The 16,231-nt window shown below is 35.5% G+C and overlaps 1 pseudogene; it reads right to left on the bottom strand.

The window, feature by feature from the left end:
• Positions 1–12,343: 12,343 nt before the first annotated feature.
• On the bottom strand, positions 12,344–14,771 carry LOC150056093 (large ribosomal subunit protein uL18 pseudogene; annotated as a pseudogene).
• Positions 14,772–16,231: the final 1,460 nt, after the last annotated feature.

The following is a 16,231-nucleotide window of genomic DNA, read 5'->3' as shown; positions in this document are numbered from 1 at the left end:
AATCTTCTGTTACCATACTCATTTTAAGTGTTTTATTTGTTTAACCTCCAGAGATTATATTCAAATCTTGTACAATGTTTTTAAAAATAATTTTGCAATTTAATATTCAATTTTTAAGCAAGTTGTTATTGAAAATTCTTATATATAAGGCTTCTACAATTTTCTTTCCTTTTTTTTTCCTTCTGTTGTTTCTGTTAACTCAGTTTTGGTATCCTGTTTCCATGTGTAAATTATTTCTGATTAGAAATAATTTTACTTAAGGGCACAATTTAAATTAATGACATTTTCACTTACAGAAGGCTTTCATAAAAATGATTTTTCTCTTTGAATAATTTTACAAAAGTTATCAGTAAAACGTATATTTATATATTTATATATATAAGAAGGTTTTTACTTTTTGTTGACAGTTATCAAGGAGCATTACCAATCTAGAGCCACTCTAAAGTCTTCATTGAAAGGTTGTTTGCTTTCTCTAGATGAAGAAATTACTATTTGCTCAGATTTAGAACTACAACATTTGATGAAACATGTTGGGATGTGAGAGTTGGTGGAAGTGAAAGAAGTGACTCATCAGATGGCATTGTACCCATTAATGTACTTGTGAAATTGATACCCCCTCATACCACTATTTGAACACAACAAAAAGAGAAATTAAAATAAACTTTCCATATAGATATCTTTATAATCAAGTATCCTTAGGAAATTTTTTTTCACCTACTCAATACCAAGATAAGACTGACTGAATACAAAGTCAGGACTGACTGATTTCTGGATTGTCTAATTTGGGGAGTTGATTTTATATTCCAGCTCTCATTTTCTTTTAATATTTACATAGTAGCCTTAGATTTCAAGTTCCATGTGTGAGTTCTCCTCAAAATGTCCACATTGAGGAAGGCCATAGGCTTAATATTTGTTCTCAGAGTCTCTCTGGAGCTTGGCAGAAAACATTAGCGGGAATATTAGCTTTGGCATTTGATTACTGCCAGGGTCTTTGTGAATTTTGGATTTTTGCCTCTGAATTTTCTCTATTTCCATGACAAGTAGGCAATTCATTTACAAATAGTATTTATATATTTTGTCCGGCATTCACAATTGTTCTCATTTGGGGACTCTCTCAGCTGATGCACTCTGTGACACTGCCAGAAAAGAGGCATTTTTAAAAAGAATAATTTTTTCCAAAAATGTGACATTTTTTGGAAAGGATAATGAGAAAAAAATCTAAACTCAGGAAAAAAAGAAGTTAATTGATGCTTGAAGGTTATTAATCATGCATTTGTATAAGAAATCCTAATTTTGTCTTTGGAATTTGAAAAGGGCAAATTAAAAAAAAGTGTTTTTGATCATTAAGCTCTTAGAGTGGTAAAACTGTTGCTAAGCAGTGCAATAGATATTTTTAAAAATTAAGATAAGGTCCTAGATGTGCACTAATTATTATAAATGAAGGAAACCATTGAGCCTATGTTCCTTTGGGTCTGGCTTACTTCACTTACTGATTTTTTCCAAGGCTTTCCATTTCCTTCCAAGGGCGATGTCCTTCTTTTGGATGACAGCAGCATAAAATTCCATTGTGTGTAAGTTCCACATCTTCTTGATCCAATCATCTACTGAGGGGCATCTAGAACTCTCTTAGCAGAGGATTACAATAGCACAAAACCTATGTACATAAGGTAATATAGGATGAGATGAAATGAAAGAATCTCCAGGATATGGAAACATATCCTTGTGTGATTGTTGCTCTTAATATTTCTCTTCTCCTTTGTTGCCCTTTGGTTAATCTCATATTGTTACTGTATCTTACTTTGTTACCTGGTATACTGTATATACAACTTTATTTGCTTATTTGAAATAGGAAAGGGAAGTATGGAAAACAAGATGATTGGGAGGGGGTGGGTGGGAAATGTGCATATAAACAAAAGAAGGGGTATCAATGTGTGAGAAGTAATGCACCTACTATCTAGTGAATGTAACTGCAATCCCTTTATACATTACCTTGATAAGAAAAAAAATAACAGCATCAAAAAATTAAGATAAGGTCTACAGATTTCAGCACTAGCTAAAATAAAGGAGAGTAAATTTTGGAAGACAGCTTTTCGATTGGGGCATTTTATTGTTTTTCATCTACCAGTTTGGCCAGGCTACAGTCACATTAATTCAGCGAAACACTGCTCTAATTGCTCTAGGTAACACACTTTTCAGTTGCATTAAAACTCCTAATTTTGTGACTTTAAAGAAGAAATTATTTGAAGAGATTATTTGAAGCAGTTGAAAGATGTTAAAATTATCATTGAACAGAGAATAGGGGGAGAATTAGTCAAATAGGATATCATTTTGCCCATGCATATTCATTTCAGTGCATTCAAACCTATTGTGATGTTTCTTATAGATTGCCCTGTGTATGGATTTAGACACCCTACAAGGTATAAACCAATTTATTCTGTTTCTCTATCTTCTCCAATTCTAACTGTGTCCCTTTGCTGCCTGACAACTCAAATATACTAATCTGCTTGTTCTGTTTCTCTGATTAAAAAGTGATCCACCCACTCAGGGCAATTATCTTTAATTTTTTTACCATGTTTCTAATATTTTTGTTTTGCAGAAATATTCTCCAAATTCAAATGATTTAGCAACTTCAGTCTGCCAAAACTTAGAGAGTTGAAAATGCAGCTAGCTGATAGTAGCAGAATATTCCAGAAAAGATCAGGTCTAAGTTTCAAAAAAAATAGAAAAAGCAAAAAGAAATACAGAAATATATATCTAAATCCTTGTAACAGGAGAATATTCATTTGTTCTTATTTCTTGTTACTATAACAGGTATAATTAAGTATAATAAGAGGAATAACGAATGTTTATTGAATTCTCTTTTGATGTATTTCCACCATTCACTAGAAGACAGGACACTTCTCGCTTTCTGCTTCATCAGAGGAGTTTATTCTAATTCTCCTTTTTTTCCATTCTTCTCTTTTTTTGCCTTTCTTAACGTTGAAATTGTCTAAAATTTAGTCTTTGTTCCTATTTTTACTTTTCATTTCTTCTCTTAGTGATCTCATTTAGACTAATGATTTAAATGCCAGTTTTTATGCTAATGGCTCTAAAATTTCAATCTTCTCAAGAATTCTTCAGTCTTTGTTTACCCATATTGTACCATATTTTCCTCTATTCTTTGCATTAACAATGAATTAAAAAATGTTTTTCACTACTTGATTCAAGAATTTCACATCTCAGATTGTCTAATCAGCATCTCCTCATGTCTGTGTGCATGAAACATGTCCCAATGTGAATTCTTTGTCTTAAGGGTCACATGCAAAACTATGCAAATTATGACAAATCTATTACCTCCATTACTAACAATGCATATTTCCATAGGGAAGCAAGTTAAAATATTTTAGTTATCTTGATTTCTCATTCCCACATGTCACATGCTAATCACCCAGAAAGGGCTTTAGTTTCCATTTTGAAAATGAATCTAGACCCTTCATCATATTTCATTATACTCAGTAGTTCCATCCTAAACTAAACTGCCAATCATTGTTCTCCTGGATTATGTCTGGAGCTTCTTATCTGGTTTTATGGCTTCTGTCTCTGCTTCCTTATACTCTATTGCTTACCTGTTCTCATGGGAATGCTATAAATATATTGCAGAGGTGGTCAAGAGGAGTTACAGTTGCATAAGTCAGGTAAAGAGTACATTTCTTTTGAACAGTGTTACCCCCTCCCTTGTTTTTTCTTAGGTTTTTCCCCCCTCTTTTCTCCACATCCCCATGTAGTTCACTTTCAACATAGTGTCTAGTGAGTATCACCGCTGAATTAGTCCAACATTTGTCTCTTTAAAAGTCAGGTTGTGTCATATTATATTCAGATTTTTAAAATTTCTTTTTTGCTGTTTGGATTATTTATTTTATTGTTAGGATAATATATAGAGGGGGGTTACAGTTACATTTATCAGATAGTAGGTGCATTACTTCTCACACATTGATACCCCTTCTCATGTTTTTGTCCCTGCTTCCTTCCCCTCACCTCTTCCCAGTCATCTTGTTTTCCCCTTCCCTTTCCTATTTCAATAAACATATATACAATATACTAGATTTCAAGGTCAGATACAGTAACAATATGAGATTAATCAAAGGACAAAAAAAGAGAAGAGAAATAACAGTACATTAAGAACAACAATCACTCAAGATAAAGCTCTTGTTTTCATATTCTAGAGATCCTCTCATTTAGCCTCATCCTATATGACCTTAGGTACTTAGGTTTTGAAATATTGTAATCCTCTGCTAGGGGAGTCCTATATGTGTAATAATTATTACAAATGAGAGAAACCGTTGAGTTTATGTACCTTTGGGTCTGGCTTACTTCACTTACTATGATTTTTTCCAAGTTTTTCCATTTCCTCACAAATGGGGTGATGTCTGCTGTATGGCTAGTGAAAATCTTCTCCCACTCTGTGGGTTATCTTGTTAGCCATGTCCTTTGCTATACAGAAGCTCTACACTAATGCAGTCCCATTTGTCCAAACTTTCTTTAATGTGTTATGTTTCTGGGTCTTTATTAAGAAAGTTTTGACCTGTGCCAAGGAGACCTAGTGTATCTCCTATTCCTTCTTGTAAAGCTTTCAGGGTATCTGCTTTTACCTCAAGGTCTTTTATCCATTTGGAATTAATTCTGTTGCAGGTTGATTTCTTGGCCCTCAGTTCTACTCCATTGTTCCTCAGGCTAGTTATATTCAGAATTTTTGAGTGCTCTTTTTGCCCTTTTTCTTTCTCTATCCAAGAGCCCCCACAAGCTAGGTAGATGCTCCACCACTGCATCGTAAGCCTCTGGCCTAACTTTTTACACAAAGTCAAAGTTGAAGTACTTCCAATAACATTCAAAATGCTGAATTCTTTAGAATTTTAGGCCAATTTTCCTCTAACCTTATTTTGTATCATTTTCTTTTTGTTTTTTCTCTTTAAAAAAGTTTTTTTTTTTAGTGTTTGTGCTGGTACATTTTTCTTAAGGGAAAAAGTTTATTGCTTTTGTCACTGATAAATAAATCACTGATAAGTTACTGATAATTTTGTGGACAAATTTTTAATTGAATCACTATAAACACTTCTATTTTTAGACATTGCTTGGGATTCTTAACTTAGAAAATTAGAAGTGACTCACTAATGAAAAGTTTAGAAAATAAAACCCAATCAATCCCACTTACTTTGAGCCACATGACACCATTGTATAGATTGATAAACCGGACAAAACAAAACACAATCTAGAATAGTAAGGGAAGAATACAAATCAAGAGATTTATATGCCAAGTAATCAATTAGGAAATGGAAACAAGAACAAAAAATCATTTCCTGGATTAGTTGTTATGCAAGGAAGAGAGAAAAAAACAGTACGATGTGAAGAAAGAAAGATGTTGGAATTAAGAGAAGGTACTTAATTTTCAAAGCACATGGAAAAATATACATAACACAACTGAAACAGCAGTTTACTATATTTAAGAAAGAAAGATTTTTGGTGGTTGGCAGGATGGTATAGGCTATGAACAAGGGTAGATCTATTATTGTATTATTGTGTCATTATTATTGTTAAGGACTGTGATGATGCAAATGATTTTAATTTAATATTTTAATCTTTCATGTATCTGTCACACTGTATCAATTTCTGGGTGTGAGTTTATATACTGAAAGTATTTATCTACTGAAATATTTCAAGCAAATACAATTCTCTTAAATTGGTAGTATTCCGGTTCTGATTGAAACACTTTTATATCACTCAGGACTAAGACAGGAGCTGTTATTGAAAATATGATTATATTTTTGTCTGCCATGTCTTCCAGGAGGCTATTTCATGCAAATTATTACACAAAGTGTATAGATATTGAGTAACTGATCAAGTTAGTATGGTATACTCCTTTTTTCTCTTGTTTTATATCCATTCTAGAATTTGCAATAATAAGTTTTAAATATGTAGAATGAAGTTATTGAATTTCAAGGAATATCAGCTGTGCTGGTTTTTATATTATAATATACGTACATAAATAGAAATACACAGAAATTCACCAGAGTATACTGAGTTGGGGTTATGTAAGTAATATTTACATAAATAGAATGACTACTATACTAGGACCGTATGTAGGATTCTTTTTTGGGACACAGCCAAGGCAATACTCAGAGGTAAATTTATAGCTCTGAGCGCGCACATTAACAAATTGGAAAAATCGCAAACCAACAATTTAATGTCCCACCTTAAGCTCTTGGAAAAAGAGCATCAAACCAACCCTAATCCCAGTAGAAAGAAGCAAATTATTAAAATCAAAACAGAATTAAATGACTGGAGTCCAAAAAAACTATAGAAAGAATCAGCAAAACAAGGAGTTGGTTCTTTGAACAAATTAACAAAATAGACAGACCCTTAGCAAATCTTACCCAAAAATGAAGGGAGCACACCCCCCAAAAAATCACAGATATGAATGGTAAGATCACGACAGAAATTATCAAGATCAAGAGCATCAAGAGGGAATACTTTTCAAACATTTACGCCAACATTTGAGAATCTGGAAGAAATGGATGAATTTCTAGCCAGTATTAAAAAACCCACACTGAACGAAGAAGACCTAATCCAACTAAACAACCTATTTCAAGCACTGAAATAGAAATGGCAATAAGAGACCTTCCACCTAAGAATAGCCCAGGGCCAAATGGATTCACAGCTGAATTCTACAAGGTCTTCAAAGCAGAGCTCACACCAATACTCCTCAAGCTCTTCAACGACATTGAAAACAAAGGCTCTTGGTCAAACTCATTCTACGAAGCCACTATAACCCTCGTCCCCAAACTAGAGACTCATCAAAGAAAGAAAAATATAGACCCATTTCTTTGATGAATACGGAAGCAAAACTTCTCGACAAAATGCTGGCCAACTGTCTTCAGCAAGTCATCAAAAAATTATACACTATGATTAAACAGGATTCATCACAAGGGTGCAAAGCTGATTCCACATATGCAAGTCAATTAATATAATTCAACACATCAAAAGGAGCAAGGACAAGAATCACATGATTGTCTCAATAGATGCAGAAAAGGCATTTGACAAGATCCAACACCCCTTTATGCTAAAAGCTCTGGAGAAACTAGGAATCCATGGAACATTCCTCAATATAATAAAGGCTGTGTATGACAAACCCACAGCTAGCATTACACTTAATGGCAAAAAGTTAAAGCCATTTCCTATGAAATGAGGAATGCGACAAGGATGTCTACTCTCTCCACTCCTCTTTAACATAGAATTAGAATTCCTAGCCAGAGCAATAAGCAAGAAGCAAACATAAAGTGGATCCAAATAGGGAAAGAGGAAGTTAAACTTTCCCTTAGTGCAGTTGACAGGAGTCTGTATTGAGCTGATTCAAAACTTTGGCAAGGTAGCAGGGTATAAAATTAACCCTCAAAAATCAACCTCCTTCCTATATTCCAACAATGAGAAGAATGAGACAACAATCAGAAAGGCAACTCCTTTTACAATAGCCTCAAAGAAAATAAAGAACCTAGGAATTAACTTAACTAAGAATGTAAAGGACCTTTTTGATGAAAACTTTAAAACCCTGAAAAGGGAAATGAAAGCAGAACTGAGGAAATGGAAAAACCTTCCATACTCCTGCATTGGAAGAATTAACATTGTGAAAATGGAAATCTTTCCAAGGGCTCTCTACAAATTCAGTGCAATACCTACCAATATCCCAATGTTATTCTTTAAAGAAATAGAAGAGGCAATCCAAAATTTCATATGGAATAATAAAAGGCCCCTTACAGCAAAAACAATTCTCAGCAGAAAGAACAGCTCAGGAGGAATTTCAATACCAAACTTTAGACTCTATTACAGAACTGTAGTGACTAAAAGAGCTTGGTACTGGCACAAAAACACTTGCCTGAAGACCAGTGGAATAAAACTGACGACCCAGTTGTTAACTCTATGGCCACCTAATCTTTGAAAAGGAAGCAAAAAAAATGGAATGGAAGAAAGACAGCCTCTTCAACAAGTGGTGCTGGCAGAACTAGTTAAGCACCTGCAGAAAACTAAAGTTAGATCCTTCTTTGTCACCTTGCACTAGAATTAACTCCACATGGATCAAAGACCTCAATGTAAAAGCCGATACACTGAAAACTTTACAAGAAGGAATAGGAGATATACTAGGCCTCCTTGGCACAGGTCAAAACTTTCTTAATAAGGACCAAGAATCACAACAAATCAGAGAAAGGCTGGATAAGTGGGACTGCATTAAACTGCAGAGTTTCTGTAAGGCAAAGGACATAGCTAGCAAATTAACTAGAAAGCCCACAGAGTGGGAGAAGATCTTCACTAACCATAAAACAGACAAAGGTCTCATGAATAAAATACATCAACAGCTCATAAAATTGAATCACTCCAAAACTAATCCCCAAAGAAACAACCATCCCATTAAAAGATGGAGCAAAGACTTAAAGAGAGTCTTCTCTGAAGAAGAAATAAGCATGGCCTATGGACTCATGAAGAAATGCTTCACATCTCTGGCCACAAAAGAAATGCAATTCAAAACAACTGTAAGATTCCACCTCACTCCAGTTAGAATGGCCATGATCAAGAAATATAATAACAACAGATGCTGGAGGGGATGTGGCCAGGAGGGATCACTACTGCACTGTTGGTGGGAGTGCAAACCAGAACTTCCCTATGACCCAGCAATTCCACTACTTGGCATTTACCCAATTGTCCAGAAACAAGAACATATTAAATCCACTAGCACAACGATTTCATTATAGCACTATTTACCATAAAGATATGGAATCAACCTAGATGCCCCTCCCTTGGTGAGTGGATCAACAAGATGTGGTATTTATACACAACGGAATTCTATGCTACAGTCAGAAAGAATGACATTGTCCCATTTGTAAAGAAATGGAAAGAGAGAACAAATCATATTAAGTCAATAAGCTAGACTCAAAGGAACAGAGGCTCAATGGTTTCTCTCCTTTGTCATAATCAGTAGAAACCTTGGGCTCTCCTAGCAGAGATCTGCAATAGAGCAAAACCTTGATACATAAGGCCTTATAGTATGACGCTAAATGAAAGGACATCCAGGACATAGAAACATAAGCCATATAACGAATGATTGTTTTCTTAAGGTACTATGTTTTCTCTCATCTCTTTTGCTGTCCCTTAGTTATCTCATATTGTTATGTTATCTCTCATCTCTTTTGCTGTCCCTTGGTTATCTCATATTTCACCTTGCTATCTGATATATGCTATCTGTATATTGTGTGTATATGTATCTGATATATATGTATATATTTTATGTGTATTGTATATATATATTTGGTTATTTGAAATCAGATAGGGCGAAAACAAGATGAGGGACGGGGTGGGGGAAGGGAAGTGGGGACCAAGACATGAGAAAGGGTATCGATGTATGTGAAATAATACACCAACTATCTGGAGAATATAATGTAACTAACCTATTAATTACAATAAAAAATATATAGAAGAAAAACTGCTGAAATGTCTTCAATATTCTCACCAATCTAACCATCAAAAATACTGGTTTATTTTGAGTAAATATTGTTCATAAGTTTTGTGACCACTAAATCCTATTTATATTTAGATTTGCAACTAAATTATATATATAATATAGTAATTATATATGGTATATATAATATATGTGATAAATTATATAAATATTCTTCCAAATTATTTTCATTTTTCATCCTCTTTCCTATGAAGAACTTGTACTTGAGGTTTCTGTTGTCACTGTTGTTTGGATGATTCATAGGATCATGTCTCTCGTCCATCTCTTTTTCCTATTTCTCAGATAAAAATTGAAATCTGTCATCTTCCCATGACACCCACATAGAAAGTGTGCCTGATTCTCTTGTTCTTTTTCTTTATGTATTTGTGTTAAATCTGTGATTTGGATTGTTTTCTCCCTGCATGTTTTTTCATCCCTAACCCCAATCCTTCATTTTCGTCCAAAGACAAATATCTGTACCCTTACACATGGCTAACAACAGGCTGTGGTGGCTCACACCTGTTGTCTTAGCCAGGTTAAAGTTTGAAGACTGCAGTTCAAAACCATCCTAATAGAAAAGTACATGAGACTGTTTTATCCTAAAAACCACTAGAAAACCAGAAGTGACATGGTTGCGCAAAGTGATAGAGCACTATCCTTGAACCAAAAGAGCTCAGTGACAGCACTCAGGATCCAAGTTCAAAAAAAGTGACTAAAAATGGCTAAAGATGCACTGAACTTCTACCTTTCTATGACTGCCACAAAATAAATCTATTTATAATATATAATACACACATTTATTTAAAATAAATATGAAAACCTCTATCAATCCATTGGTTTCTGTTATCATGTGAGAGTTATATTTTGTTTTGTGTAAAAATACTATGTTTTGTAACTCTTGGGAAGTATTTGCTTTTTATGGAAATATTGGCCCTAGAAAAGTTCATTGACTACTAGTAGCCAATTTCAAGGAAAAATTATATAATCTTAGGTGACAGGAAGCTTATACAATTACTAAACTTTTAGCTAAAAGATTTGAATCTTTGAAACTGGATTCTCATGGCTCATGCTTATAATCCTAGGTACTAAAGAGGCTGAGGTCTGAGGATCATGGTTCAAAGTCAGCCTAGGAAGAAAATCCTTGAGACTATTGTGTCTGGTTAACCATTCTGAAAGTGGTAGATAGCTATCCTTGAGCAAAAGAGTTCAGGGATAGCACACATGACTGAAAAGAGAATATAAAACAAAACAAAGCAAAAAATTGAGACTTTCTTTCTTTTTCTTTTTTTTTTTTTTGCCAGTACTGGGCTTGAGCTCAGGGCCTGAGCACTGTCCTTGGACTTTCTCAAGGCTAGAGCTCTACCACTTGAGCCTCAGCACCACTTCCGGCTTTTTTCTATATGTGGTACCGAGAAATCGAACCCGGGTCTTCATGCATGCTAGGCAAGCACTTTAACCACTAGGCCAAACTCCCGGCCCCCGAGACTTTCTTTTAAAATGCAGATTACATTTATTTTTGCATAGTAAAATCTATTTTTTCTGTTTATAAACTTTTCATAGGCAGTATTTTATTCAGACATTGCTATCTTTTTCATATCCTGAGTACCATCCTCACTCTGAGAAATTCAGAAGCTGGTAAATGGAGATTACAATTGTCTTTCATACTCACTTTAGCTTACAAAAGGAAGTTAGTATTTATTGAAAAGCTAAGACGGCTCTGAAAATTTCACAAAACATGTAATGTACAGTGTCTTCTGATACATGTTTATATGGTTCTCTGTGCATTTGAAGAAATAAGAGAATGTTTCATGAAGATAAAACAAATGTAGGAAAACATTATTTAGGAAACATTAAACACAACCATCTTTTGTATGTTTAAGTTCTCTATAATTGTTTTTAAAATAATGTAAATCCTAAGTACAGAAAACCATTCTAAAGAATAGGGAAATATTATTAAAGTTTTTTTCTTCTTGGTTATTATCATGTGCTTAGGATCACTCCCTAAGCTTTGGTACTAAATATTACAAGCTTGTACTAAATACTATGTTTGATTTTGATGTGATAGTGGCTAAAATATTTTTAGGGAATAATGCAAATAAAGCAGTTTTTAATGACAGTACACACTAGATCTCTAGCTATATTATTTATATTATTAGTATGTGCATAATCTTTGAATAAGAATATATCATTACAATTAAATACCATATTTGTGCATGCCACATATCTGATATATAAAATTTTCTGGTTTGGGGAAAAATAAAGCTTTTAAAAACAGGCAAGAAGTGATAGTGGCAAATGCCTGAAAAATGCGTTGCACTTTATAGGTGGAAGTTTAAGATACATCTGAAAGTAGTGGCAAGTGTGTGGCTGATCCTTGAGAGTAGCAAATAGTAGACAATGTGAGATATAATTTCAGGGGAAAGTCTAAAGTATTAGTGGAAGATTAGCTCCTAAAGACTGATCCTATCTCAGTTATTAGTCCAGTATTATAGACAATACTGAAGTAACAGAGTAGGCACATGGTAAAAAGTCATTCCAGGAGTATTCATTTTTTAACAATATAGACAGCTGGGTGCTTGCTTGTCAACATATGGTCTGTCTTATGCTGAACTTGAATTCAATTTTTTTTTTTTACTTGGGAAGTACTTGGTACTTTCAAGTACCAATTACACTTGGTTTGGAAAGAAGTAGAATATCAGGCAACAAGATCAAGACCTCTGAGCAATTAATTAAGAGTTGACACATTAGAGTTATTATACAACCTGTAATGTGAGGTCAAAATTAATTGGGCACAACATTTGATTTAATGATGAATTATCTACTAAACTAGTTTCTCTCTTTTCTTTGCTTGTCAATAAGATTTTGTCGTTCGGTAAAAAAAAAAAAAATCAGAGAAAGTAACTCCTGAGCTCTGAGGAAGCTTGCCTTCTTTTGAGCTATCTGATCTTTTTACTGCACGAGGCACATTTGGGGATGATTCCTCTGCTTCACTTCTCTCTTGGGCATCTTCACATGGACTGGATTCTCTCTCATAGTAGCATGCACCCTCTTGTGCATCTCCATGTCTGGAATTGCCATTTCCTCCTCCTCCCTCTCCTCTTCCTCCCCTTCCTCCTCCTCCTCCTCTCCCTCCTCTTTCTCCTCCTCCTTTTCCTCCTCCACCTCTTCCTTTTTATTGCTATCTTGCCAGTCCGGCTTTCTCCAGGCTAGCGCTCCACCACTTGAGCCACAGCATCCCTTCTGGCCGTTTCTTGTATGTGGTACCCATGACTTGAACACTCTACCGTTAGGGCAAACTCACGGCCCACATTGTTCTTTATGTACTGCTAGAACTGCTTCTTGTCAGAATCTCCACTTTCTTCAAGTAGGTAATTCCTAGATCTGTGCCCATCTGACCCATGCTGTGCTTCCGATGTGTTTGCGCACCGAACTCCTGGCTCTCAGAATCATAGCACGGAATCATTTGCGCTGTGAGGGATAGGCCAGCCTCCATCCATCCCTCCTTTCGGGCACCAAAGACTTCATTCCTGGTAGTAGTTCTGGCAAGGCTGGCGTCTGAATAGCCGGTGAAGGTACGAGGTTTACCATCAGTGCTTTTCACCTCCGCCTGGCCTTCTTAGCGCCGGCATCCAGCAGCAGGCCAACGTGATAGGTGACCCATAATCGACTAGGACGGCTTTCATACCATGGCAGGTACCGCAGACAGTCATGTCTCCTTCTGTGTGTGCGTAGCAAGCTGACAAATAATATCTCTGTGGGTTACACGAACTACCACCCTGTACTCGCGTGTGTTATCCTTATTTCTGTGTTGTATCACAGTGTTTCCTAACACAGAAGTCACTTTGACTCTCTCGGTGTCTTCTAAATTTCATTTGATATCCCTGAAAGAAGGCCTTATTCTTCACAACTTTAACAAACCCCACCCTGCGGATTAGAGACCTGGGAGCACAGCTCTCTAATCATTCTTTTTTAAGGACATGTTAAATCTGAAGGACTGAATGAAGATCAATCATTGTTAGCTGAGATTGGAGAAATATATAGGATTAAAGATGCCTAAAAGTTTCAAATACTTTTTTTTTTTGAGTCAGTCATGGGGCTTGAATTCAGGGTGTGGGCTCTGTTCCTGAACTCTTCAACGCAAGGCTAGCCCTCAACCACTTGAGCCACAGTGCCACTTCCAGTTTTCTGGTGGTTAGAGATAATAGTCTCCAGACTTCTGTGCCAAGGCTGGATTTGAACCATGATTCTCAGATCGCAGCCTCCTTAATAGCTAGGATTACAGGTGTGAGCCACTGGTGCCTGGCTTCAAGTACGTTCTGTTTAAGCATCACATGAAAACAGTAAAGAGAAAATAAAACCATCAAAAGAGAGTAATGCTGACCTTACTTTCTGTACACCCTGGAAAAGACAAGAATATAGCAAATTATCAATTGTTTCTGAGATTAAGTTAAACATTTCACTTATTAGAAACTCTTCACTTCCTGCAAAATATGGTCAATTCATTGGCAACTCCATTGTACAGCTACTTAAAGATAAGAAATAAAAATATAAAGTTTGGCCGGCTCTTTTAACTTAGCTTGGGTACTAGACAAAATCCTTGTTTTAATATAGTTATAGAATTTAGAGTGGTATTCAGAATAATGATATTAATAGAGTAAAATATCAGTGTAACTTTTTCTGTGGGTCATGGGGCTTGAATTCGGCCTAGGCACTGCCCATGAGTTCTCCAGCTCAAGGCTACCAATCTACCCCTGGGCCTGGGCATTGTTCCTGAGATCTTCAGCTCAAGGATACTACCTTACCCTAGAGCCAAGGCTCACTTCCCATTTTCTAGAGGTTAATTAGAGATAAGAGTCTCAGGTCCTTTTGTGCCCAGGCTGGCTTTGAACCTTGATCTCAGATCTCAGCCTCCTGAATAGCTAGAATTACAGGCATGAGCCACCACACTCAGCTTCGTGTAACAATTTGTATGCATTAATTAATATATAAGCCACTAGTTTCTGACTTGATTTTGGTATTTATACTTTTACATTCTGAGATAGCATGTATATAATCATCTACATGCACATTTAAGTAGGCCTTAGCTTTCTGTAAAACTAGTGCTCTGTCCTTCAGATTTGGAGCTCAAATCATTCTGCTTGAAGAAACTTAAATGCTCCAAGAAATGATTTCATTAGCAATACATCTACAGTATTTTCAGGATACAATGGCAAGGACAAGAACCATAAAATCACAAAAATCCCTCTCACTGCATTTAGCATCATACATTTAACAGGAAGCCTTATTCCAAAAAGATAGAAAACCTGTGATGTTGGGGGAGGAGGGAAAGTACACTGTATTGGAAATCTTTTCTTTCTTTAGTGTGATAAACTCTTTCTTGGATTTTCTTTGTCTCCTTCCTGAATCAACCTCTAGAGCACAAATGAAGAGAAGCAACTGTATTAGTGCTGTCACCTAAAAAGGTAAATGGGCTGCCATTTCCAATTTTGTTGCCACTAACTTATGTAGCCAATTGTCCACGTCCATGTGCGTTGTCATGCACTGGGAGAATTATATACCAGTGTAGAGAGTTCCCAGTAGAGGCACAACACTATCTCTTCAAGATTAGGTTGTTGTCAAAACCATAGTTCTTATCAAACTTGCCTGAAAAGTAGATGAAGTAGTAATTAATTTAAATCATTGGAGTATGTAGAAAAACCTACAGTATTATTTTGGAATTCATATTAAAAAAGAACTTGAGTAATTAGGTAATAGAAGGATTCATGGTTGGAATTTTAATGAGAACTACAAGTGAAAAGTTTTTGTCCTTCAGCCAAAGCAGGTAATAAAAACCTGAGGAGTAATTTTTAGGATGAATCAAGAAGAATTTAGTAAAAAGTTAAATCGTCAGGGGGAAAAAGCCTCTTGTATTTCCAAATCAGTTCTTTGTTTTTTCCTTCCTTATGTCATGACATCAAAGGCTTCTTGAAAATTGTATCACTGGGAACTCTCCTTAGTACTATATAATCCTCACAGTGAATGACAATGTGCATGGATCTAGGCACTCAGGTATATAGATAGCTCAAGTCTTGCTACAATAATATAATTGGCCAATGTAACATTTTTTTCGTATAATTAGAGCAAATGCATGTGTTTCTGAATGACTCTCCTAGCAAGGTTTCTTCCATACTCAGTGATTCAGACTAATTATACTTTTTGATCTCACCATCTTTCACAAAAGTGTTAAGTGGGCAATGTCATTGAAAATGACACATAGAAGTTGGACGTGGTAAGAGTGCGTCTGTAATTCTCCCAGCTGAGGCTGAGGCTCCTGAATCGGAGTCTACTCTGAGCTATACAAGTATTCCAGGCCAATTTGAGCCGCATTGTAATACTCTGCATTAAAAATATTTTAAAAATATATTTTTATAAAAGGAAATGACTCATGAAATCAAACTCATATTTCCTGGTGAGTCACAGGCCTACACTTAAAACATAAGGTGAACAAAAGTATAATTCTTCCAAGTACTTGCAGACAGAGATGAGAACTGGTTATTAGGGAAAGTTACAGAGTTCACAATTGGTATTTATTGCGTGATGTTAACTCTCTTCTGTAAAGGAAATGACCTGTTTACATAAGTCCTTTAAAATCTTGCTCAATAATAGACACAACCCCAAGATTTTTCCCACTGATTTCTATGAATCTCTTCATTAGGTATAGTGGAAGTATAACTT

This window comes from Megascapheus bottae, chromosome 12 (assembly GCF_031878675.1).
Source record: "Megascapheus bottae isolate mThoBot1 chromosome 12, mThoBot2.hap1, whole genome shotgun sequence".
Classification (NCBI taxonomy): domain Eukaryota; kingdom Metazoa; phylum Chordata; class Mammalia; order Rodentia; family Geomyidae; genus Megascapheus; species Megascapheus bottae.
Note: the sequence above shows the minus strand (reverse complement) of the source record. Positions and strands in the feature narration are given on the sequence as shown.